This window comes from Scylla paramamosain, chromosome 31, assembly GCF_035594125.1.
Source record: "Scylla paramamosain isolate STU-SP2022 chromosome 31, ASM3559412v1, whole genome shotgun sequence".
Lineage (NCBI taxonomy): Eukaryota > Metazoa > Arthropoda > Malacostraca > Decapoda > Portunidae > Scylla > Scylla paramamosain.
Genome location: NC_087181.1, coordinates 14,356,500 through 14,383,999, shown reverse-complemented (window position 1 = coordinate 14,383,999; position 27,500 = coordinate 14,356,500). Strand labels below are relative to the sequence as shown.

General features: G+C 44.1%; 1 long non-coding RNA gene across 1 annotated transcript in view; it reads right to left on the bottom strand.

Moving 5' to 3' along the window:
• LOC135088690 (uncharacterized) overlaps positions 1-27,500 on the bottom strand; it is a 166,952-nt gene that overhangs the window by 82,247 nt on the left and 57,205 nt on the right. Inside the window, exon 3 of the long non-coding RNA XR_010261079.1 lies at positions 22,221-22,391. This is a non-coding gene — a long non-coding RNA (uncharacterized LOC135088690). The remainder of the gene's footprint in view (positions 1-22,220; positions 22,392-27,500) is intronic.

The window sequence follows — 27,500 nt, the reverse complement described above, 5'->3', positions numbered from 1 at the left end:
CACGATAAAAGTAATAATGATGCTAGAAGTAAGTCAGTGGTTTCAAAAATTTTTTATATTTTACTACTAAAGATGAAGAGGTAAGATTTAACTCGGAAATAGAAGGATATTTCACAATTTCCTCCAACATTTCACTCAGAAAAAAACACTAACACTAAGAATAATAATAATAATACTGAAAGCAAGTCAAGGTCTTCACAATTTCCTCTTAATGTTCAAGTGATACACTACCAAAAAAAAAAGAAAAAAGATAAACACACACACACACACACACACACACACACACACACACACACACACACACACACACACACACGAACACACGAAATTAATATCAGGAACGGCTACGAGACTTCACAATTTCTCAGTGTTCTGCTTCTCTTTCCCAGGTAACGGTGAGGCGAGGAAGGAATGCAGGTGTGACACAGGCGGGGCTTCGTGCATGACTAAGGTGACTTGCGCTTGGCCAGGGAGCTTCAAGTCATGCACAGGTCAGGTCAGGCGATGCACTTCATTGAATTTGAGGTTGAAGTCTTGTTTTGCAGATCGACAGTGCTTCCTTCTGCCCACTCACCTCTCTCTCTCTCTCTCTCTCTCTCTCTCTCTCTCTCTCTCTCTCTCTCTCTCTCTCTCTCTCTCTCTCTCTGCTAACATCTTGTTTCCACTCATTTCATCGTTTTTCGTTCCTCGCTCTTATTTCTTTATTCATTAATTCTCTTATTTCTTTATTCATTAATTCTCTTATTTCTTTATTCATTAATTCTCTTACTTCTTTATTCATTAATTAACTTTTTTTTACGTTTCCTTCCAATGTAAGAATTTTCTTCCTTTGTTTCTGTCTTCTATTTTTATTTTTTCTTGTTTTACTTTTGTCTCATCAACACTGTTAACCTTTTAATGCCAACAGCATTCTCTCTCTCTCTCTCTCTCTCTCTCTCTCTCTCTCTCTCTCTCTCTCTCTCTCTCTCTCTCTCTCTCATGCATACACACAAAACGAAAAATGGGGCTGAATAGGTTGATTTTCATTATCTGTGATTTATGTAACATCAATAATAGTGTTGCTGTTGTTTTTGTTGTTAGTGTTGTTGTTGTTGTTGTTGCTGCTGCTGTTGTTTGTTTGTATGTTCTGCAAATACAGCTGTTTTCCACCAATAGCAGACGGAACAGTGAACAACGCGGCTACAAATGTTCTGTCTATTTTCTGGTGATGAATTGATTCGTATTTCCGTTCCTGGTTCGTATTTTGTACCGTGCATGAGTATTGAAATTTGAGTGATGATCTGCCATTACCCGAGAAAATGTGCGTGTATTTGTATAAACACACACACACACACACACACACACACACACACACACACACACACACACACACACACACTGGAAACTGCTACCGTGACCTAAAAAATAACAGGAAAAAGTAACACAGACATGGAAAAAATAGACAGAAGGATAGGAGTTGCGTAAAATCACACTCTATAAATAAAAAAAACAGACAGACAAAATAGGACGGACAGACACACACACACACACACACACACACACACGAAGAAACAAACGAATGACAGACAGGAGATGAAAGGATAAGAAAAAAAAAGATAAAGAAAAGATTTAACAAGTCTGAAAAGTGAAAGAAAATCTGAAAACGCTGAGAAATATCTGCAAATCTAAAAAAAAAAAGGCTTAAAAATCTGAAAATGTTAAAAAAATGTCTAGAAATGTACGGAAAGTTCTGAAAAGGTCTGAAAAAAGGTCTGGAAAGGTCACACTCCCACAAACTTGCTCCCACGGTCATTATGTGAGGTTCGACCATCGCCACAACCCTGTCAAGGCTACAGGTGTCCCAGCGATGGCAAATAAGCACGACAGGTGTTCGCAGCGGGGTTAGGGGGAGGGAAGGAGGGGAGGGGGAAGGAGAGGAATGGAGCGTGAGGTAGGTAAGAATAAAGGAAGGAAAAAGTAGCCTGGAGGGAGAGAGGGAGGGAGGGATGGGAGGAAGGGAAGAACAAAAGAAAGAAAAGACAAGAAAATAAACTAAAAGAAAAAAGAAAAGTCAGAAAAGAGGGAAAGAAAGAAAGAAGAAAGAAAAAGAAAGGCGAGGAGGAAGAAAGAAAGGTGCGATGAAAAGAAGGAAGAAGTGAAACAAGTTAAAAAAACTGAGATGAATGAGAAAAGACAGAAACGAAGGATAGAACGGAGGCAGGGAAGAGAGATAGGAAAGAATGAAAGGAAGGAGAGAGGAACGAATGAAGGGAGAGAAGGAGGAAGGAATAACTAGAGTGTGGGATAGCAGAAAGGAGAAAAAAGAGAAGAAATTAAGGAAGGAATGAGGAAGATGAGGAAGAAAGGGGAGGAGGAGACAGAGAGAAGAGGAGAGATAAAAGGAAGAAGAGAGAAATGGATAAATGATGATAAAGGAACACGATTTGGAAGAGATGGGGGAGAATGTGTATCATGTTACTCCCCCCTCCTCTCCTCTCCCTTCCTTTACCTCCCCACCCTTCCATCCATGCTCTTCCAGCCCTCTCGTTCCCTTCGTCCCTTCCATTAACATCCTTCCTTTCCTTCTCTTCCATTCGTAACTTTCTTCCTTTCCCTTCCCTCCTTCCTTATCCTTCCTTCCTTCCTTCCTTCCTTCCTTTCATCCCTTCTTTCCTTCCTTCCTTATCCTTTCTTTCTTTCGTTCCCTCCATTCACATCCTTTTCTTCCTTCCTTCCCTCTGTCCCTTCCTTCCATGTCCTTCTTTCCTTGCTTTCCTGTCGTCCTTCCTTCCTCTCCTCCGGTCCTTCATTCCATCCACGCTTCTTTCTCATCTTCCCTTCCTTACCTTCTTCTCCCTTCTCTTCATAAACCTTCCCATCCACGACACAAGAACACCTGCTATTTTGCGATAATCAGTTAATCAGCACCACAAGCAAATAACACACGCAAAAACACACACACAAAAAAAAACATCACCTGCCCCCTCCCTCCACCCCGCCGTCCCTTCCCTCGCATACCTTACCCGGCAGCGATGTATTAAAACCATAAAATACGAGAAAATACGAAGGTGCTGAGGAGGGCGAAGTAACATGAAAGAAGCATAAAGAAAAGGTAATACGAAGCTAAAGGGACGAGAAGGAATAGGAGGAGGAGGAGGAGGAGATGGAATGGAAGCAACAGGTGTTATGTGAAGGGACAGGTAAGAGGGAGAGAGAGGGAGAGGAAGTTCAATTATTAGCGGCAGAACAATAGCACAGCAGGCGGGATGAGATGGAGCTGTGAATGGGCTGGACCTTAGACACTGTGATGTGAGGAGGAGGAGGAGGAGGAGGAGGAGGAGGAGGAGGAGGAAGAGATAAGGGACAAAATGAGCTCTGTTATCACTGTTTAGTTTTGAAGAATAGAAATTTCCTTCCTTTAAAATTCGTCTATCTGTATAAATAGATAAAATAAATAAATAATTATCATCGTTATTATTTATTACAGTGACACTATTGCTAAGACCACCACCACCACCACCACCATCACTACTACTACTAACGATTTTTTTCCACTAAAGAACACCTTCTGTATCATTTCCATTTCACCCTGCCACACACACATACACACACGCACACACACACACACACAACAAGAAAACGACCCTTTGAACCATTTTCGAAGCAGTGTGCCGTTGGGATCCACAAATGAAGCAGTTTCATCCGGACGCGACGCAATGAAGCCTCGAAATAAAGGACCGAAAGATGGACGCAATACAGAGAGAGAGAGAGAGAGAGAGAGAGAGAGAGTAAAGTGGAGGAGCAGGAAGGAAGAGGAAGGAAAGGATCTTGGTGCTTTAATATATCCTCCTCCTCCTCCTCCTCCTCCTCCCGCAGGATACGTGTCCACTGAAGGATATGATTTGGGTCCGTGTCTAGTGGCATCCTTCGTAGGACCTAAAAGCGCAAAGTTTGGTTCCTGATCCACAAAGAGGATTAAAGGACTAAGGACACACACACACACACACACACACACACACACACACACACACACACACACACACACACACACAAGATATATTATTTCCACAAATATTAGATAAAGATGCAAAGGAAACGCGTACAGACAGAGACAGACAGACAGACAGACAGACAGACACAGACAGACAGACAGCCGCCACTCCCCTGGGGAAGACGTGCCGCGCTGAAGGCGACGCCCCGGGGACTATTTGGGGAATGGGGGAGAAGGTTGAGTATCTATCGTTCATCTTGATGGAATCACCCCCTTTTTCCCCTCTCTCTCTCTCTCTCTCTCTCTCTCTCTCTCTCGTACCATTCCATCCAAACTGATATCCATTCCTTTGTTAAAGTTATTTTCTATTCTCTCTCTCTCTCTCTCTCTCTCTCTCTCTCTCTCTCTCTCTCTCTCTCTCTCTCTCTCTCTCATTAAAAAAAAAACATAATCTCTTTCCTTTCAGCTGATTCATGTCTATTTTTTTCCATCAATAATAATAATAATAATGTGTGTGTGTGTGTGTGTGTGTGTGTGTGTGTGTGTGTGTGTGTGTGTGTGTGTGTGTGTGTGTGTGTGTCTTAATGAGAACGTCGCAGGCGCCACAGGGGGACGCTGCAGGGGGCGGAGGCAGCTGGGGAATGCTGGCAGTACTTATCACCCTGCCATACCCTTCCAATACCTGCTCTTCTCCAATCCTTCCCCTTCCCTTCCGTTCCCTTCCCCTTCTCTCCCTCATAGCTTCGCCAGGACCAGCTATAGATCAGGGTAGCTACTGGAGGAGGAGGAGGAGGAGGAGGTAAAAGACAAGGTGTAAAAGGACTTGGGTAATGAATTCTAATTAAGAAACAGACAGGTGTGAACATAGAATACTCTCTCTCTCTCTCTCTCTCTCTCTCTCTCTCTCTCTCTCTCTCTCTCTCTCTCTCTCTCTCTCTCTCTCTCTCTCTCTCCCTCCCTCTCCCCCTCTCTAATACCAGGTGAGGTGCACACACGCATCATCCCAGGTACAGGTACACTAATCCTTCTTTCACACACAGGTAAATATAGATTAGACTTGTTAATTGTCTCTCTGGGCTAGGTGACAGGTGTGTGTGTGTGTGTGTGTGTGTGTGTGTGTGTGTGTGTGTGTGTGTGTGTGTGTGTGTGTGTGTGTGTGTGTGTGTATGAACAGGTGAGTCTCTATTAGCATACGAGACACATGTAAAAAAGAAGGAAGATCGAGGTGATAACAAGGCGGAGGTAAAAGATGAATAGGCGCAAGGGGCGAGAGTCTAAGGATGCAGGAGTGATGGGGATCCTGCCTCGCCACAGGTTCCCACACTGAGGACACGCCAGGTGGTGGGAGAAAGCAAGCAACGTGTAATTTCCTTAGTCACTGTAATTATTAGTTGCTGCTGTCCTTGTGTGCAATTATTATCATTATTTTAGTAGGTTATTTATTGTTTTGTATACGTTGATTGTGTTTGGAAAGTGACAAAGTTCAAGATTATATCATTACACGCTCTTGTAATTGTTATCATTATTTTAGTCGATTATTTGTTGTTTTCTCTAGATCGAGTTTGAAAAAGTGACAAGGTTTTAATTTAAGACTGTACCATTACACGATTTTCTACAGCAAACGGAATTCTCGCTTTACAAATTAATATCATGCAGTATATTATTGCAGTTAGTTCCGTCGGTTATTAAATGTTTTCTATAAATGGTGTTTGGAAGTGACGTTTTCAAGATTACATCATTAGACGTTCTTATAATTAGCAATCTTCAATAAAAAAACTGAACTCTTTTATTACAAATTAACAATAATTGTATAAGAAGATGAGGGAAGCTGCAATAAGCCATCAGGCCTTCACTTTGCAATCCTTGCCCAAAACTTGTACGTATAATCCACCATGATCCCTGTCCATGAATATAGGTAATCTTATTGTAAATCTTCCTGTTGACTTGACACTAATATCAAACGAATTCCTCCTCCTCCTCCTCCTCTTCTTCTTCTTCTTCTTCTTCTTCTTCTTCTTCTTCTTCTTCTTCTTCTTCTTCTTCTTCTTCTACTACTACTTCTTCTTCGTCTACTTCTACTACTACTACTTCTTAGTCTTCTTCTTCTTCTTCTTCTTCTTCTTCTTCTTATTATTATTATTATTATTATTATTATCATTATTATTATTATTATTATTATTATTATTATCCGTCTCCACTGTTTCTTGCTAACCTTTTCCACCTCCTGCCTCGCGTGTCCTGTTCCGAGGCAGGGAAAGGTGGGAACGACTAGCAAGAAGCAATGACCCCAAATGAATTCTTGTCTCTTGCATTATTTTCGCTTCCCAACCAGAGAAGTTAACTCCAAAACCTGACTCTGAATGACACTAAAACAGAGGAAGAGAAAAAAATAAAATAAAACTGAGAATATGCAACGATCTGACAGTATCATGGAGAAACTTTTATCATTAATTTGATGATTGAATATTACAGCAAGGCATTAGACAAACTAACCCACATTTTTTATTCCCAGTGACACGAAAAAAACGAAAATACACGAAAAAAAGTCAATATTAAACAAAGAACTCAGGAAGAACCATCAGTCTCAGTGTTTATATTAATGTCTAAGGTGGTAAATCAAGGACCTGATTCTCATTGACACCAAAACACACAACACACACAAAAATAATGTAAAACTCAGAATTCAGGAAGATCTGTTAGCCTCATCCAGGTGTTCATATTGAAGTGTGAGTATTACAAGGTGCTAACTCAAGGATCTGGCTCTCAATGACACCAAAACACACAACACACAAAAAAAATAATATAAAATTGAGGAGGTGGGAAGATCCGTCAGTCCCTTGCAAGCATTTATCTCTATTTAGATGTACAAGTATTACAAAACGCTAGACAAACTCAAGGATCTGGTTCTCAATGGCACCAAAACACAAAGAACACAGAAAAATAGTAATAACAAAAACCAAGAATGTGGCTGTTCGACTCTTGACCAGCAGGGGCACAGGAAACGCAGGTAACAGTGCAGGTGTTTATTCACAGAAGGTGTGAACAGAAGGCTGGAGGTAGGTGATCTCTCGGCGCCAGGCCGCGCACTTCCACTTAACACTTATGACTGAAGCCTAGCTCGTTCACTCATACACGTATTCATGCCTCACACAAGTCTCGCTCATTCACTCGTTCACGCAACTAGCTAACAACCACACACCTCCCCCGAGACATAAGGAAGATTCCTTATCTTTGTTATGGCTACCGTAACACATGAAACAAAGTTACAATGATTGAAGTACAGAAAACACGGTACATATACACAAAACAAACACAGCGTACAATGAACACGTACGACTAATCGTAGGTGCTACGGTGCCACCGCACCTGCAGTCGTCTCGGCTCCCTACGCTGTCGGCTGCTTCGACGCTCTGGTTGCTCTCGGCCACGGTGTACCCCGTTACCCTGATGCTCCGGGCTGCCGGGATGGTGGTGTTCCTCGTGACCCTGATGCTGAAGCGCTGCACCGCCATGAGCGGTGTGCTGCTCGACAGGAAGGGGAGCAAGAGGTCTGTGTGGGCGTAGGTGTCTTCTATTACGCCACATCACGCGACCGCTGCCCATCTTGATGAGGTAGTCTCTCCTTCGCCCAACAGCCACGATGACACCCAGGCGATCCCAGAGGCCTGTCGTGTGATCTTGAACGTCGACGTGGCCACCGAGGTGCAGGAGAGGAAGAGTACGGGCGGACGCGTCGTGGCGAAGTTTCGCTTTCTTCCTCAGTCGCTCTGCCTTGGCGTCGCACTCATCAGCAGCGCGCTGCCACTGCTGAGCGTATGAGCGATGATGAGCCGGGACACAGGACCTCATAGGATGACCGAAGAGGACTTGTGCTGGTGATCGCCCTTCCGCCCTCGGAGTGTTGCGCAGTTCCAGCAACCCGCGAGCGAACGCATCCTCGTCCAGGTGTCCCTGCTGTGTGGTCGTGAGGATCAGCTTCTTCACGGACTTGACCGCTGCCTCGGCGTGACCATTGGAGCGTGGATAATGAGGTGAAGATACACGATGCTCCACCCCCCATCGAGCCAGGAAGCGCCGTACCGATGAAGAAGTGAACTGCGGTCCACCGTCAGTCCTCAGGAGAACAGGCACGCCCGTGTCGGCGAACACACCCCGAAGGACACGAACGAGCTGATCAGCCGATGCTGGACGTGAGCATGCAGACACGTGAGGCCACCCAGACAAGCGATCTACATACACGAGGTATGTACGGCCTGCTGCGTGGAAGTAGTCTGCAGAAACTGACTCAAACACCCTGCTGGGTGTGTCCGTGTCCTGCCAGAGAGGTTCGTTGGCTTGGCTTGGTAGGAGTGGACGGCATAGTGAGCATCCAGAAACGACGTTCTCAACGTCTCTGTCCATACCAGGCCAGTACACCGTTTGTCGGGCCCGTCGCTTGGTGCGCTCCATCCCCTGATGACTGTCATGGAGTCGCTCTAGTGTTTCTCGGCGGAGGCTGTGAGGAATAAGAAGCCTCGGCCCGTAAACCACCAGGTCGTCGTCTACGGCCAGCAGACTGCGCACCGGCCAGTACGTACGCAAGCGGTGATCGAGGTCGTGGCAATGATCAGGGAAGCCCTCGATGATGACGTTCTTGAGCAAGCAGTACTCCCCGTCTCTTGCTGCTGCGGCACGTACCATTTCCACAGTCTGATCCTGGAGTGGTGCTAAGCGGACGCCGTCCTCATTGGTGGCAGATAACGCTGAGATGACCGCTGAGTGGAGAGGGTCGAGGTCACCAGAAGTAGCAGCATCCTCTTCCTCCACTGGGTCCTGTACTGGAGCACGTGAGAGGGCGTCGGGCACACAGTGTGTCGATCCCTTTTGCCAGCTTGCTGTGAAAGAATACTGAGCACGATGGGGTGGCACCATGCCGTAGGGTAGTCCACACTCTCGATGATTCCCTTGTTAAGCAGCTCTTCCAACTGGCTCTTAATTTCTTCACGCCAATTGTAAGGGATTGTACGAGATGCTGTTACGGCGAAGGGTCGAGCGTCGTCTGTCAACTCGATGGCCATGGATCCACCAGCCATTGCACGTAAACCTTCCTTTGCTTCGAAGACGCTGGGAAAGGCCTTGATCACAGCAGCAGCGTGCCCCGCACGCTGCTGTGGCGTTGGGTCGTAGGAATGAGGCCAGCTGATCACTTCTGTGGGCGTAGATAGAGGTGGCTGCGAGGCGGTCGGGTACTTGATGGAGCTGTTGCCGGTGTGCTGTTCTTCCCTGCGTAGCGGTCGGATTTGAGCCGGAAAATCTTCGGGGAGGATTCCGAGAGCGATGGAATCGTACCAGCTAAGCAGCGCCCCCTTCACCTCCTTCACCACGCTCACAACAGTCTCAGCTTCCCTGTCGCCCAGTTGCAAGTGCGACGAGAAAGTTCCTACACAGGTGAGGGGGTGATTACCGGCAGCATAAAGTCCATCACCATCAGCGGGCGCCAAGCTGGAGGGCGGGATTCCAAGGAGTGTTGCCGTGTCGAGGCCAATAACGGTCGTTTCGGCCCCAGAGTCAGGAGTCCACGTAATCTTGTCTCTTCCAGCGGGATGTGTGGCGGTAATGAGCACCTGGGGCGCAGGTCGTGCCGTCACCGTCTTTGTGTATACGCCTGATAAGAGCTGGTATACACTGGCACTGGCTCCCCGCCTCGGGCCTGCACCGCGATGAGGAGAGACAGTTGAGGAACTCCTCGAAGCTCCTCGTCGTTTCCTCACTGTCTGCTGACATACACTCGCAAAATGCCCTCTTTTCCCGCAGTTACGACACACTTTATCTATTGCCTGGCATCCCCTTTTGTCACTGCGACAATCTTTGCCACAACGATAACAGCCCGTGGGGCTTGAGCCCCCGAAACTGCCCTTCCTGTAGTTCGAGACAGCGTTCACACCATGGCTCGAAGAGTGAGAGCCGCCCCTTAGTACTGCACTACACTGGTTAGCGCTCTCTGATGCTCTGCAAATATCTATGGCGTTTTCAAGGGTGAGTTTCTTGTTTTCCAGCATGCGTTTCAGAGCCACTTCGTCTCGTGTCCCAACGACAATTCTGTCACGCAGCTGATGGTTTATGCACTGGTCGCAAAAGTCACAGAAATTGGCGATTTCCTTAACAGCACATAAAAAGTCGTCAAAACCTTCTTGCGTTTCTTGCACGCGGGAGTAGAAGTCTCTTCTATCCATGATGATGTTGCGCTGGCTTCGCAGGTACTCACACATTGCATCGAGGATGGTTCTTAACTCCGCGTCTCTCGGTAAGCTTATCCCGTAGCGAAGTGTACGGGTCCACTCGTCGTCTAGGACAGCAGCGAGTGCCGCCCTCTGCTCAGCCAGGGAGAGACAGTCTATCCTGGCGAGGGTTACGTATCCTTCAAACTTATGGCGCCACGTGTCGAACTCACGTAAAGATGCTGACGCCGTTAAGTGAGGAATGATGGTGGCGGACGTCGGGAACCTCGCGCCCTGGGTAGACGTGCTGCGGGCTGTGGTTTCGCCTTCATTGCTCGCCGTGGTGCGACTGGGAGCTTGTGTCCCCACTCTCTCCAGCAGCTGGGTTAAACGCTCCTCGCGAGCCTGACTCTGCTCCGACTGTCGCGCTAGCAGAGCCTGACTCTGCTCCGACTGTCGCGCTAGCAGGGCAGCCAGCGCCTCCAACTGCTTCTCCATTCTGCGCCGTACCCACTGCAGCCTTGTCCTGATCCTACTCACTGCGCCATGTTCGACTCTTGACCAGCAGGGGCACAGGAAACGCAGGTAACAGTGCAGGTGTTTATTCACAGAAGGTGTGAACAGAAGGCTGGAGGTAGGTGATCTCTCGGCGCCAGGCCGCGCACTTCCACTTAACACTTATGACTGAAGCCTAGCTCGTTCACTCATACACGTATTCATGCCTCACACAAGTCTCGCTCATTCACTCGTTCACGCAACTAGCTAACAACCACACAGTGGCAAGATCTGTTAGTCTCAGCCATGTGTTTATTTATCTCTGTTTTGATGTACGAATATTATGACGAGGTGGCAAACACAATTACTCATCTATCTGATTCTCAATGCCACCAAAACACACAATAAACGTAAAAACTAGAAATAGTAACATAAAACTAAGATGGAGGAGCAGTAAGTTTCGTGCATGTATCTTTGTTGTGATGTATGTATATAATGACACGGTAGAAAACACATTTACTCGAGCACGTAATTTTCAATGCCACCAAGTCACACAGCACACACATAAAAGATAATAATAGTAATACCAACATAAGACTGAGAACATGGGCTGATCTGTCAATCTCAACAGTGTTTTCTACGTATCTCTGTTTTTCTTTTTTTTTGCTGTACGAATATTATGACATGAGCAGCAGACACATTCACTCATCTATCTAATCCTCAGTGGCACCAAAACACAGAGTAATAAAAAAAATAAAATTAAAATAAAACAACACAACAGTCGGAATATGGGAAAACCCGTCAACAGTCTGAGAACTAAAATAAAAAAAGAGAGAACGCATAAAAAAAAAAAAAAAAACACGTGCAGCTACAATTAAGCCCAAATACACACTGCGCTATCTCTCACTCTACGACGTTTAAGAACACACCAGCGAGAAATGCACACGAACCTAAACCCACATTTCAGAAGACCCTCATCTGTTCAAGCCTCAAAAAAGCCTTCCATTCTCCCCCTCCAGTGCTCGGTGACGAATGCTGCCCGTCCCTAAACCCCACACCTCAAAAAAATAGACCTTACATACGAGAATTCTCCCTTGAGACGCACAGTATCTGAAATCTGAGACACCTTATAACAGCAGAGCAAGACCCAGCTATTAGGAAGCTCCAGATAGCCTTAGAGGAGCAGGAGTGGTGGAAGCAGAGGCAGCGGCACCGTCAGGAAGAGGAGAAGGATTCATACATATGCATTTGGAGGCTGCAGGATATCTGGGAACATCTGAGGAGGTGTAAGGATGTGGCAGAAGGATCTTAGAGTGTGGCTGCGGGTCCCAAAATGACAGAGGTCCCTGATGTGCGCCAAGAGAAGGTCCTTGTTCCCTCTTAGATTTCCTGCTCCTTCTCCTCCTCCTCCTAATTGTCAGGGCCAGCGAGGTACCTCTCCCTCTCTCCTTCCATCGACAGGCGAGGCTCTTATCAAGCTGGAGGTAATTGCGACGTCCTCTCTCTCTCTCTCTCTCTCTCTCTCTCTCTCTCTCTCTCTCTCTCTCTTGATCTTACGCCTCTTCCTCCTCTTCTTCCTCCTTTCTCTCAATTCCTCCTAAACTTCCTCTTCTGGGTTCATCTTCTTCGTCTCCCTCCTCCTCCTCCTCCTCCTCCTCCTCCTCCTCCTCCTACTTTCTTCTTCGATACTTTCTTTCCTCTTCCTCTCTGTCTTCTCTTCTGGTTCATCTTCCTCCTCCTCCTCCTCCTCCTCCTCCTTGCAAGGACCAAAAGGTCTGTTGCTGTTTGGCTTTCCTTTGTATTCCTTTGTATTCCTCCTCCTCCTCCTCTTCCTACTTTCTTCTTCGTTACTTTCTTCCCTCTTCCTCTCTGTCTTCCTGAAATGTTGCGGTGTGTGTGTGTGTGTGTGTGTGTGTGTGTGTGTGTGTGTGTGTGTGTGTGTGTGTGTGTGTGTGTGTGTGTGTGTGTGTTTTACTTAACGGTGGTCTTTATTTTTTCACCCTCTCTCTATAATGTTAGTGTTACGTGATCGATCCCCCCTCCTCTCTCTCTCTCTCTCTCTCTCTCTCTCTCTGTTCCATTTCCGACTATCTTTTTATCCCCTTGACCTCCTTTCGTATCCCAACCTTTACTCCTCTTTAGTGCTCGTCTTCTTCATCTCCTCCTTCTCCTCCTCCTTCTCCTCCTCCTTCTCCTCCTCCTCCTGTCTTCTGGCAGATGCTGGCCACCTGCTCTGGGTCTCCGCCATTAAAGAGAGAATTAGCTGATCTTCCACCAGCTTGGAGGGACAGATATTCCTCTCTCTCTCTCTCTCTCTCTCTCTCTCTCTCTCTCTCTCTCTCTCTCTCTCTCTCTCTCTCTCTCTCTATTTTCCCTGATAAGAGGAAAAAAGGGGAGAAAAGTAGGGATGAAAATGAGATACAAGGAAAAAGCCAGGATGAAAATGAAAAAAAGGAGAAAAGAGAGATAAAAAGGAAGATAAATAAGGGGAGTGAGAGGAAAACAAAGCAAAAAGAGAGGAAGGGAGAGAAAGAACGGAGACGGGAAAAGATGATGAAAAGTAGGGAGGAAGCGAGGAAGGGGAGAATAGAGTAGGGAAGGGAGGAGAGGAGGGGGAGAGAGAGAGAGAGAGAGAGAGAGAGAGAGAGAGAGAGAGAGAGAGAGAGAGAGAGAGAGAGAGAGAGAGAGAGAGAGAGAGAGAGAGAGAAAGGAGGGGAAGAGAGTTAGACACACAGGAAAGGAAGAGAAGGAAAGAAAGAAGGTGGAGAAGAGAAAGAGAGGAAAGGAGAGGTGGGAAAGAGAGAGGAAATAACAGGAGGAAGGAGAGAGAGGAAAGCAGAGGAAAGAGACATAGGAGAGGAGAGCACGAAGACAGAGGAAAAAAGAGATGGGAGAGTGGGGAGCGGGAGAGAAGAAAGGTGGAGAGAAAGAGAGAGAGAGAAAGAGAGAGGAGGAGAGACGGGAGGGGGGATGGGTGGGGAGAGGGAGGCATGAGATGAGATGAGACATATTAGGCACAAATATAAATGAATTTTCCAGCACGACCATAAAAGCAAGATTGAAATGCATAGAATAAAGAGAAAGTGATTATGATGCACATGAATTGTAATCATTGCCATAACAGTGTGTGTGTGTGTGTGTGTGTGTGTGTGTGTGTGTGTGTGTGTGTGTGTGTGTGTGTGTGTGTGTGTGTGTGTGTGTGATTAAATGGCAGGTATAAATTACAAATCCAATAACATTACATCGCCTTATAGGGAAATGGTAATAATAAGATTGGGGGTTTGTATATATGTATGTATGTATGTATGTGATGTATGAAATGGACACGCCTCTTCCCTTTCTCTCTCTCACTCTTTCTCTCTCTCTCTCTCTCTCTCTCTCTCTCTCTCTCTCTCTCTCTCTCTCTCTCTCTCTCTCTCTCCATTCTCTCTCTTCACTTCATTATCATCACCATCATCTTCATTATCATCATCACCATCATCTGAATCATGCATGGGTTAAACTTAAAATCTCTTATATTAATTTTTTTTTCTGTGCCTAGTGTTTGTGTAGTCTAAGGAACACTAGCAAAATATCAGTGAATCAGCGAATTAGTCAAACTTAGCAAAATATTCATCAGTCAGTTAGTCAGTTAACCGATCAATAGCTAGCAATACTTTTACTTCTACTTCATTAATTTTAAGTGAAGGAGACTGACACACGGACAAAAAAAAATAAAATAAAATAAAATAAATAAATAAATAAACAAATAGATAAATAAAACATTAAAAAAAAACATTAAAAGTTCGTTAATTTCTTTCGCCCCAACCCACCAAAAAATAATAAAGAAAATAAATAAAAAAAATCTTACCTAATTCAATTCCAGAGAAGTAATGATCTCTCTCTCTCTCTCTCTCTCTCTCTCTCTCTCTCTCTCTCTCTCTCTCTCTCTCTCTCTAAGTCATAGGAGAGGAGGAAAAACAGAAATAGACAGAATTCTAAATGACTCTTCCCTACACACACACACACACACACACACACACACACACACACACACACACACACACGAGAAGCACAACACCCAGTAAGATCCTAGTGAAAAATAATGGCTGTCTCAACACCTGTCTGGGGCCCCAAATCCCTTCGGAACACACCACTCACGATAAGGGAAGAGCTTCATTGCTAATTAATGCTGAAAACGCCGCAGAGAAATTCGACATCAAGAGAGAGAGAGAGAGAGAGAGAGAGAGAGAGAGAGAGAGAGAGAGAGAGAGAGAGAGAGAGAGAGAGAGAGAGAACGTTACTACCACTGCCACTACTACAAAAACATTCCCTACCGCACTACCACCCACCCACCCACACACACACACACACACACACACACCGTCCCCAGCACTCAAGGACCCCGTTATAATCTTCTTCCCGCCTCACTTAACCCCGGTACAGCGCTAGTCACAAGTCACAGCCACTCCCAAACTTATTCCTTGAACGCGACGCATTTCCATTTGCTCCCACTACATAACAATTACGTCACCACCACACTACCACCACCACCACCACCACTGCCACCGCCACCGCCACGCCACATCACTGCACTAGTTTGGTTCTCTATTGGTGGCGCGTACTTTGCTTTGATTAGTGTACTGGAAAGTTTTGTGAAGTTTTGTCGCTTCTACTACATCACCACAGTCGAAAAATCAAGTTAACTGTAACTCCTTAAACTTTACTGCAGTTCCATCATATACTCACTATTTAAGAGTTGTCTATCAAAACCTATACTACTACTACTACTGCTACTACTACTACTACTACTACTACTACAATCATTCACAACTACCATCACCACAAACTCACAAAAACACCTCCTTCTACCACCACCACCACTACTATCACCATCCCCACCAACACCCACAACTCCCTATTCAACCAGCCACTAACCACCACAACCACTACCTCCCACACACGCACACAAACACCAAACCCTGCAAAAAGACCTATTAATTGCCACACACCTCGCTAGCCACATTCTTACCGCACACCACGACCACAGCCGCCACCACAAACACCTGATAGCAACCCCAGTGTGTCAAGGTGCGGTGTGTGGGGTGGAGGGTTACCTGCGGCCCGCTTCCCCACCTGTATTCTCTCACCTGTCTGACCTCTACGCCACAAGCACCGCACTTTGTACACTTTTTAAACCGCTTGGGATGTGCTCTCTCTCTCTCTCTCTCTCTCTCTCTCTCTCTCTCTCTCTCTCTCTCTCTCTCTCTCTCGTGAGTGAGTGAGTGAGTGAGTGAGTGATTGAATGAGAGCGAGTCAGTAAGTAAGAAAGCAGGGAGGGAGAGAGGGAGGGAGGAAATGGAAGGAAAATAGAGGGGAAAAAGGAAGAAAAAAGGAAGGAAAAGAAGCAAAAAGAAAAAATGTAAAAAAAACAAAAGAAAAGAACCTAAATACCAAAAAAATGAGTAAAAACGAAAGAAAAAAAAGAAAATAAAAGACAACTAAACGTACGTACTAAAAAGATAAAAACGCAAAAAAAAAAAAGGTAGCAAAAAAGTAAACAAATAACAAGAACTCACCTCAACCAGATCTACAAAATCATACCTCTCCTTCATTTCCTCCCATAAGACAGTACCCCTAGAACCACACCTAACCCCTCTCCCTCTCCCTCTCTCTCTCTCTCTCTCTCTCTCTCTCTCTCTCTCTCTCCCCCCACTCACCGCTGCGGGCTGGTGAGTAGGACGTATCAGAGGTAATGATGTAGATTGTCGGAGGAGTCGCATCCACCATCTGGCTCACTCGCTGCTGCCTCGGGGTTCTGGAGCCTGTTGCCTAACCTCCTCCTCCTCCTCCTCCTCCTCCTCCTCCTCCTCCTCCTCCTCCTGGTGCTTCGACTCCTGCCCCTCCTCTTGTTCCTGCTTTAGTTTCTCGTCCCTCGATTCTTCCTATCACTCTCTCATTTATCCTGGTGCTTCTTCTGCTTCTGCTGCTTCGCCTCCTCACGGTTCTGCTCCAATTCCTCCGATTCCTCCTTCAGTTTCCCTTCCTTCGGTTCTTCCTATTCTTATCTCTCTCTCTCTCTCTCTCTCTCTCTCTCTCTCTCTCTCTCTCTCTCTCTCTCTCTCTCTCTCTCTCTCTTCTATTTTGTTGTTTCATCTTCTCTTTCTCCTTCTCTTCATTTATCCTTTTGTTTCTCTTGCTCCTTCTCCTCCTTAATTTTTGTTTCCTATCCTCATCTCTTCTTCCTCCTCCTCTTCCTCCTCCTCTTACTACTACTACTACTACTACTACTACTACTACTACTACTACTACTACTACACCTACAACTACGTCTCTCTCTCTCTCTCTCTCTCTCTCTCTCTCTCTCTCTCTCTCTCTCTCTCTCTCTCTCTCTCTCTCTCTCTCTCTTTACGGTTCCTGGTATCAGTACTTCCTATGCAATCCAGAGTAATCCTATTGCTGCTGCTGCTGCTCCTCCTTTCGTATCTCCTCCTCCTCCTCCTCCTCCTCCTCCTCTGGCGTCCTCCTTGTTCCCTTCTTCCTCTGTCATCCTCCTTGGTTCATCTCGTTCTTAATTCCTAAAGTTTGTTGTCCTTCTTCTCCTCCTCCTTCTCCTCCTCCTTCTTCTCCTCCTCTTCTTCTTCACCTCCTCCTCCTCCTCCTCCTGGTCCACGTCTTCCTGCTGTTGCTGCTTCTCTTCCACCTCGTCTATCCTCCTCTGTCTCTGTCTTTCCGTGTCTCCCTCCTCCTCCTCCTCCTCCTCCTCCTCCTCCTCCTCCTCCTCCTCCTCCTCTTACCCGGTTCATTCTTTTCTTGCTTTGGTCTGTGTGATTCTCAGTTTCTCTCACTTCATCAGATTTTTCCTTCCCTCGCCATTATCTCTTTATTCTTTTAATTCCTTTATCCCCTGCACTCGATTCTTTCATTGTTTTCTCTCTCTTTTTTCGTTGTTTTCTGCGTTCCCTGTTTTTCGCAATCTTCGTTCTCGATAATTCTCTTCTTTTTTTATTTATCTATTTTTTTTTTGTAGTGGTTCGTTTTATTTCATTTTACGTCTTTCTCATTGTCTCTTTCTTTATCAATTATCAGTTGCTCCTATTCCTTGTTCTCTATTGTTACCACCCGCATCTTTTGCCTCAGTGCTCTCTCTCTCTCTCTCTCTCTCTCTCTCTCTCTCTCTCTCTCTCTCTCTCTCTCTCCACGCACTTTCTTTCATCCATCCCTCTCCCCTGCCGTCCTCCTCCTCCTTCCCTCTTCCCACCTATCCCAGTCTTCCTCCCCCTCCTCTCAGTTCATCCTTCTATCCATCCGTCTCCCTCCTCCTCCTCCTCCTCCTCCTCCTTCTCCTTTTGCTCTCACAAGTGTGGCTGTCGGCCAAAACCCACACCCAACCTTGTTTTTCCTCCCACACACACACATACACACACACACACACACACACACACACACACACACACACACACACAGGCACGCACGCAAACCTACAGGACATGTTTTCTTGCGAATAAATTAACGCGAACACACGCACGCACACGCACACACACACACACACACACACACACACACACACACACACACACGTATATACTTTCCCTCTCTCCTTTCCTCTCTCTCAACTAGAAAAAAAACATACATTTAACAGAAATACAAACGAAAAAGCAACAAATATAAAGAAAATCTTCAAAACTCGCTCTTTAATAAGATAAAATAGTAAAAATCGAATAAAAACAACAACAACAATAATAATAATAATAATAATAATAATAATAATAATAACAATAATAATAATAATAATAATAATAATAATAATAACTATAATAACAATAACAAAACTTTCTCTAAGACACAAAAGTAAAGCTAAAATTGATCCAGGTAGTGTGTTTATAGGGCAAAGGTTGGGACAGGTAAGAGACAGGTAAACAGGTAACCAGATAAGCACAAGAGTGAGAGAGAAAGAAAGAGAGGAAAGAGGAAAAAAAGAGAGAGAGAGAGAGGGAGGACAAGGCAGAAGAGGATTTGTCAAGGAAGCTGAAGGACGCAAGAGATGGATGAGAGGGAGAGAAGGAGGGGAGAGGAAGAGAAAATGAGAAACGGAACAGGGGAAGAAGGTTGGAAAGGAGGAAGATAACGGAAAAAAAGAGAAAGAAAAGAAAGAAAACTTGTGAAGGAAGAGACGAAGGAAGGGAAGCGAAGAGGAAATAACGTGACAAGTTGGTAGGGAAGTATTTTAAACGAGAGAGAGAGAGAGAGAGAGAGAGAGAGAGAGAGAGAGAGAGAGAGAGAGAGAGAGAGAGAGAGAGAGAGAGAGAGAGAGAGAGAGAGAGAGAGTATGAACATCTAAATAAGGAACAATAATAACACTAAACAATAAGAGAGAGAGAGAGAGAGAGAGAGAGAGAGAGAGAGAGAGAGAGAGAGAGAGAGAGAGAGAGAGAGAGAGAGTATAATGGACAACTAAATAAGGGATAATAACACTAAACAGTAAAGCAGACGATACTTGTCTCTCTCTCTCTCTCTCTCTCTCTCTCTCTCTCTCTCTCTCTCTCTCTCTCTCTCTCTCTCTCTCTCTCTCTCTCACCTGTTCTTACCTGTCCCTAATTTACTCCCTCTCCAGGTGCTACAGGTGAAAATAATTGGCCCACAAATTAGGCTACAGGGACACCACGCTTGTCTACAGGTACAGGTGTGAGTTGTGGTTAGCAGGTGTTTGTGTGCTGCCTAATGAAGGGTTTGTGAAGCTCTCAGTGAAGCCCCGGGTCCGTCCGAATGACATAAAGGTTCATGAAGGTTTGATTCGAGACTTGGTGTTTCGATTCTACGCTTCAGTGTCTGGTTGGTGTGGTTAGGTGAGGTGAGGTGAGTATATGGTAGGGTCAGGTTAGGTTAGGTTAGGTTAAGTTATATTACGTCAAGTTAAGCATTAAAAGAAAAAATCAAATGACCCAAATCTGAATATTAATTGAACGGTATATCCTTTATTTTTTCATCCTTTTCACGCAGAGAATAGCAAACGACAGAACACAGAAGACATTAAAAAAAAAAAAAAAGTACCTTATAACTCCCTCCTTCTCACACACACACACACACACACACACCTTTACCCTGAACTTAATTTCTTCACTTTTTACACGAACATTTATCCGTTTTCTTCCACGCCAGCCATATTTACCAGGCTCCCCTCAGGCCTTCACCAAGAGGACACGGTTGACATATGGCCGATGTATAGTGACTCTTACTAGCAAACTTTACTTTTATCGACTCCATATTTTTTGCCTTCATCTTGGGACATTGAGGGAAGGACAGGTGAGAGGGGGAGAGGTAGCGAGGGAGAGAGGTAGTGTAGAGGGAAGTATGGAGAAGGAAAAGGAAAGGAAAGGAGCAGAATGTCTACAAGGAATATATAGGTAGGAAAAGGGAAGGAGAGGAGAGGAAATCTTGGTATAGATGGAAAGGAAAACGGGAGAAGGGGAGAGTGAAGAGGGAATGGAAGTAGGTAAAGAGAATTAGGGAGAAAAGGATGGCTAGGATGGTCTACAAGGAAGGTGGAGGAGAGGGAAGAGGGAGAGAGAGAAGGATAGTCATAGTAAAGTGAGGGATGAGGAGAGAGGGTGGTCTAGAAAGGAGGTAGTTAAGGAGAAGGAAGAGAGAAAATGGTCTAGAAGGTAGGTAAGAGGGACAGGTGAAAGGGAGGCGGGAGAGGGAGAGAGGGAGAGGAAAAGGGGTGAAAGGAGAGGAAGGAATGCAATAAAAGGGGTCAATGGGGAAATAGAGAGGAATAAAAAAGAAAAATATGCGTCACTGTAACCATTTGTATAAATCATGTAGCAGGATATAGGGCTGCGTTCCTCTCCCTCTCCCTCTCCCTCTCTCTCTCTCTCCCCGTCCCCGCTTTGGGCTTTGTTAGGCGTCATTACGGGTATACTATTCCTGCTTTGTCTTGTCCGTGGTGCGTGACAGACTCTTTTCCTCCTTCCCCTTTGTTGAGAAAAGTGAGGCTCCTCCTTGCTCCCCGACCCCTGTCTTTGTCTCTCTCCCTTCCATCCTTCCCATCCTTTGCCTTCACGCTAGCTGCAGGCACCCAGTTCATTCCCCTCATTAGCTCCTCAACTGCCTGGCTCAAGTTGTAGCTTCCATATTTAGTGTTCCTTGAATCTTACAGCCCAGCGGTTGGCTTAGTCAAGGGTCAGTCAACTCTTTCCTCCTCAGATCGCCAGCAGTGAAGAAAAATTGAGATGATAGATGGAAAATGAAAAAGCTCTGGTAGATTTTCTCTTTTCTCTCTCTTTTCTCTTTCTTTCTCTCTCTCTCTCTCTCTCTCTCTCTCTCTCTCTCTCTCTCTCTCTCTCTCTCTCTCTCTCTCTCTCTCTCTCTCTCTCTTGATGCTTCGCTATTTTTGCCTTCGTCTGTGTCTCGTTTTATCTTGCTTTCATTTCTTGGTGAATTTTCTGCCTTTTTTTTCAAATCTTGTCCGTTATCAATTTACTTTTTTTCTTTTTTTGGGGAGTTATTTTTCTCGCTTATCACTCACTCTCTTTTCAGACACCCATATCTACTCGTCTTTCATTAATTTTCACACAAGTCACTCTCCCTCCCTCTCTCTCTCTCTCTCTCTCTCTCTCTCTCTCTCTCTCTCTCTCTCTCTCTCTCTCTCTCTCTCTCTCTCTCTCTCTCTTGCTACAGGTTATTTTCCAATTCTCTTTTATAAGCTTCACAAAATAATAATAAAAAAAAAATGAAGAGAAATACACATACGCCAAACTATTTATTTTTTCCTCTCTCGTATGGAAGATATTTTTTCCTTCGTTGCGTTTCATTTTGTCGAAATCGCTGGATGGAAAAATTAGATAAAAGCGAGGAAGGGAAGTAAGAGGCTTTCAATGTGACCTGATCTAACCTAACCTAACGCATGACCTTCCCTGTCTACCCTCCTGTCATGAGGCTCGGTGCATGTCAAGGAAAAAGAGGACAGCGCGTGAGAGAACATTACGCAGGCATGCGCAAGAGAGAAAGGAAATAAGAGGATATGAAATAAGTGGTTATGTGCGTGAAAGGGGAAAAAAAAGAGGGTATGAATGAAAGGAAAAAAGTTGGGTATTTGTTTGAAAGGGGAAAAGTGGGAGCATATATGGAAGGAAAATGTCAGTATATGATGGAAAGGGGGAAAAAAATATATATTCATGAAAGGGAAAAAAGAAAAAAGTATACATGAACAAAGAAGAAGAAGAAGAAGACGAAGACGAAGACGAAGACGAAGACGAAGAAGAAGAAACAGAAGAGATAGATAAAAATAAAATAACGACGACAAACCGCAAACAACAATAAAGAAAGAAAAAAACACGAACATAAACACAAACACCAAGCAAAAAAAAAAAAAAAATAAATAAAATAAATAAATAAAATAAACAAAAAATAAAAACGAAAAAAAAAACCTTTATCCTCCACCCCCCAAAAAAATAAGAATAGTAAAAAAAAAAGAAAAAAAAAAAGATCCCTGCGTGACCTTACAGAGCCATCACGAGCTGCCTGGCATCAGACGGCTTGCTATCAGACGAGCAGCGCCTCCTCTAATCAATACTTACCTCCAGTGTCACAACGGCGGGGCGGCGATAGCAGGGGCGAGGTCAGAGGTCACATTCCGGGGCGTCACATCCTGGCGAGGTCAACTGGTACTCGTGACCTCTCCCACTGCGCCTCGTCCTCTTCCTTTTCTCCCTCCTCCTTTCCCAGTCCTCTCCCAGTCCTCTTCTCTCCTGCAACAAGAGGAAGTCATACGTCTTAAGAAATTCCTCGTGAAAAATGTAATGAAATGAAGGTTTTGGTTTTTCGATTCAATTTGTTTTTGTGTATTGCTGTTATTATCATTATTATTATTATTATTATTATTATTATTATTATTATTATTATTATTTGTTTTGTTGTGAGGGAGAGATATAATGCGTTGATTGTAGGATATCCTGTTTTTTTTGTCGTTTATCTCTCTCTCTCTCTCTCTCTCTCTTGAACATCAAGGTCGTTTTTTGGTTACTTTTTTTTTACTAGCTACTGACAGTGTCTCACTCTCTCTCTCTCTCTCTCTCTCTCTCTCTCTCTCTCTCTCTCTCTCTCTCTCTCTCTCTCTCTCTCTCTCTCTCTCACCGTCTAACTAGTTCAATATGTCGCAAACTTTTCAAACTACTCCCGCTATAAACTTTAATTTGAAACTTTAATCATCAACTTTATTAACGCGAACATAAACTACAGGATTAAAAAAAAAATGAAAAAAAAGAGAGAAAAAAAAACTTAAATACACACCTGTAAATTAAACACGACAGGTTAATCAATACAAGCAGCTGAGTAACCAACAACAATTAATCACACGTAAATAACTGAACAAACTGTAAAGGAAAAACATTTCACACACTCTAATATTGCCGCCTCATTTCGTGCACCCTAATATTCCCTCACTAAACAATACAGAACACAATATAGAACCTCTAAAACCACTAATTTATAAAGCTCTAATACTATAAATCTTAATATATTGAATCACTGGACCTCAAACTACTTTATAAACCTTTAAAAAAACTCTAAAACAAGATTAAGATCCATGTTAAAAGGTTCGGCGTCTTATTTCGATTATTTTTGACAGATCGTGTGGAGGGATACATGTTTTTTTTTTGGGGGGGGGGGTTTCAAGGTTTTCGTGGTTGTACTGGTAGTTTAACAAGGGTACTGCAACATCGAAATTACAAACACCTATGAGAACTCGACTAATAACCTTTGTAGTCTTTGAAAGTAGTGTTGATGAGAGAACAAAGCGTTAGTTTGAATTCTGAACTTCTACACACCACTAATCTCTAAAATCAATATGCTTGTAAACAATATCCTCAAAACATTACGTAGCATAACATTTTCTAAATATCTTATCAGTATGGTTCTACACAACAATCTCTTCACAAAACACTATCCTACACTGTATAATCTAGCTAAATTTGCATTACTTTAAACACACTTATCTGCATAAATATCATCAACAAAATATGGCGTATATAAAAATATTGTACTTTTACATTCCGAGCAGGATTAACTCTTTCACTTCCAAGCATTCATTTCCCATAATCCCTTACAACTTTTCAGATAGCAGTTGTTGTACTAAAGCACGCTCAATATTCCTGTAGTCTACAAAATACAAAAGAGATCTTATATCCTCTCTTTACTCTGTCTGTCCATGCAAACCATAACTGTACACTAGTCTAAATGTCACCGAAACACGACCACAACAATAAGAGCTAAGTAAACCTTTCAAAACTTGCAAAGAACGATACCATCCTTACCAACATCCAACACAGACTGAACCTGAACACCACCACTGCCTTCCTCACATAATGGACGGAATCATCAGAATACAGGGTGCATAAAATATACTGTCACACCTCGCTAGAAATTCAGCAAACCTTTTAATTAAACCTTTCAACCCAAAAAGAACACCAGTCTAATCATCACTCAACACAGATAAACAATGGACACCAACACTAACTTCAAAGAAACGATGAACAAAGCAATATTTTTCATCAGTAAACCCCCCAAAACAAACAAACAAACAAATACCACTAACCTAACATCACCCAGGACAAATTAACCTTGAACACCAACACAAACTCCCTCAAACAACCCAAAAACAATGGACAAAACAATATTTCCTGCACCAATCCCAGGCAGTGAGGCAGAGACGCGACTAAGATGCTGCTGTGAAGGTGAGCAACAGCCAGAACCTTCGTCACGCCCTCACTGGCAACAGGTGGTGAGCGGGCGGGTGGCAAGCGGGCGACGGGCGGGCGACGGTCTGGGCAGGGCTGGGCAAGGCAAGGAGGCAGGGAGGAAGGGGTGAGGAACAGGATAGGAGGAATAGAAAGGCTGGCGGCAGGGTTCGGTTAGGTTAAGTTTGGTAAGTGGCTTGGTAAGTTGGGTAAGTGTGGGGGAGGGTGTAAGTGGGAGGGTGGAAGTGGTAGGGTGTTCTCAGGCGTTCTCTCTCTCTCTCTCTCTCTCTCTCTCTCTCTCTCTCTCTCTCTCTCTCTCTCTCTCTCTCTCTCAGTTCAACTTTTCCCTCAGGCTCTCTTGACTCATGAGTGAATGAATGTGTGTGTGTGTGTGTGTGTGTGTGTGTGTGTGTGTGTGTGTGTGTGTGTGTGTGTGTGTGTGTGTGTGTGTGTGTGTGTGTGTGTGTGTGTGTGTTACGAACATAGGTACGAACAAACAAAAAGATAACAAACAGAACAAATCACACACACACACACACACACACACACACACACACACACACACACACACACACACACACACACACACACACACACCCTGGAGCGACATACAACCTCCCTATTTCAATGTAAGTGTTAAAGGAGAGAGAAGCATCACAACTACGAGACAGAGAGAGACAGACAGACAGACAGACACACGCGAGACAGACGTACAAATTCTCACTCATCACAGCCTCGGGAACTACAGACAATAATACTTCCCAGAGAGAGAGAGAGAGAGAGAGAGAGAGAGAGAGAGAGAGAGAGAGAGAGAGGGAGAAAGAGAGAGTCATTGATCATAATCCTAGTAAAGAACACACACACACACACACACACACACACACACACACACACACACACACACACACACACACACACAGGAGTTGACATAAATAACAAAACAAAACAAAAATAACAGGAATAATTAACAAGGAAAAGCAGACAGACATGGCCAATCAATATTCTCTCTCTCTCTCTCTCTCTCTCTCTCTCTCTCTCTCTCTCTCTCTCTCTCTCTCTCTCTCGCGACAGCTGGTTGACAGAGGAATATGCCAGAGACGCCATTTGATACCAGATGCACAAAAAAACACCATTTTCTTAGACATTTCTTGCAGCTTTTCCTCATTTTACTTCCTATCGACATTTGCAGGAGGAAGAGGAGGAGGAGGAGGAGGAGGAGGAGGAGGAGGAGGAGGAGGAGGAGGAGTGACCTTTAGCTGTGCAGGTGAAAATCAAGGTTATTTGGCCGAGGGGACCGGCGTAACATTAGCTATCCGTTTATCTAGGGAGTGGAAAAGCGAGGGAGAAAGGAAAGGTGGAGTACAAGGTGGAATAAGTGGAGGAGAAAGGTGGGCAATGAGAGAACATGTAGCAGAATGTCCACCTATTGGATTCATGACAACGCAGGTGGGGTGAGAAGGAGGGTGGAGTAGGAGGGAGGGAGGAAGAACAGCCGGCAGTATATTCAGTTATTGGATTTATTATAACGTGGTTGGCGGCTTGAAGGGGACAAGTGCATGCAACAAATCATGCTTGCTTCTGTGAGGGCATGACAGGAACGTGAGAAAGTTTTGAACAGCAGGAGGGAAGGAGGGAGGAGTAGTAAACGGTGTGGGGCTGAGGTGGGGTGGGAGGAGGAGGAGGAGGAGGAGGAGGAGGAGGAGGAGGAGGAGGAGGAGGAGGAGGAGGAGGAGGAGGAGGAGGAGGAGGAGGAGGAGAAGCAGAAGGAGAAGGAGAAGAAGGAGAAGGAGAAGGAGGAGAGGAAGAAAGAGAAGATGAAGATGAAGAAGAAGATGCAAAGCCAAAAATCAATAAAAAATGACGACAACAATAACAACAACAACTCCTCTTCTTCTTCCTCCTCTTCCTCCTCCTCCTCCTACCACTACTATGAGTACTACTACATTTTTCACGCATCTTTTTGTAGCACCAGGAGGCCACAAAGGGCTTTAAAATGAGTCTGGTCGCCGCTTATAAAAAAAGGGTACCAGAGGAGAAGGAAGTCTGCGAAGAAAAGGTCGATTTAGTTATTTATTTCCTTAGGCAGCTCGATACTTCCCTCTGAAAACTCTAAGTCACATCAAGGTAGAGAAACGCGGAGTCAGACATGCTTATTTGTTTATTTAATTGATCAATTTATTTATTTTTATTTATTTATTTTTTTTGGGGGGAGCGCTGGAAGGAGTAAAGATGCTGATTACATTCTTGCATTCGTGAGAAGGTGAGGAAAAGAGGTGACAGTTGAGGTCGTGTAGATCGAGGTCACGTGAGACAGGGGGGACGGACAATTAACAAGTTCAAGAGCAGTGACCGTGGACATAACGGGGCATGACAGCCAGACACGCAACGCTGAATTGTGAGAGAATAAAGACAGCCACTTAAGGAAAAAAACATTGTATATCTGTAAAGTATTCTTTCGAATTCTCAATAGTACGTGATAGTCATACTTCACTTTTAAAGGAAATTAAAACACTTAAAAAAACATACTTTTTTTTCGATTGATATATACTTTCTATATCATATTCTAATTTTCATTATTTAATCATCTGTAATCTAAGAGGAAAAGTTTTAATCGCAAGATTTTTTTTTACAGCTACTGACCTTAACTGAAAAAAAGAGTAAAAAAAATTAAATATCAAGATTTCCATGCGATAATAGGGATATGCTCCTCATTTAAAGAACAACCATTGTATATGTGTAAAATATTCTTTCGAATTATCAAGAGCGGCGTAAACGCACATGATAACCATATTTCACTCTTAAATTAAGCCACTAAAAAACAAGCTTTATCGATTGATATACACTTTTTATATAAATATTCTTCTTCTTCTACATTTAATTTTTTAATCATCTTTAATCTTAGAGAAAACAAATTTAATCGCAAAAAAAATAATAATCGAACATTAATTAGAATAAAAAAAGTGAAAAAGTTTTCAATCTGAAAATTTCTATCTAATAACAGGAATAAGTTAATTACCTAAAAATAGAGTTGGTGAAAGGCGTTTAACTCCATTATGCTAAGACATGAAAGAGTGGACCCAAATTATATAACAGTCAATAAAAAGGTAAATAAAACCCTATGTA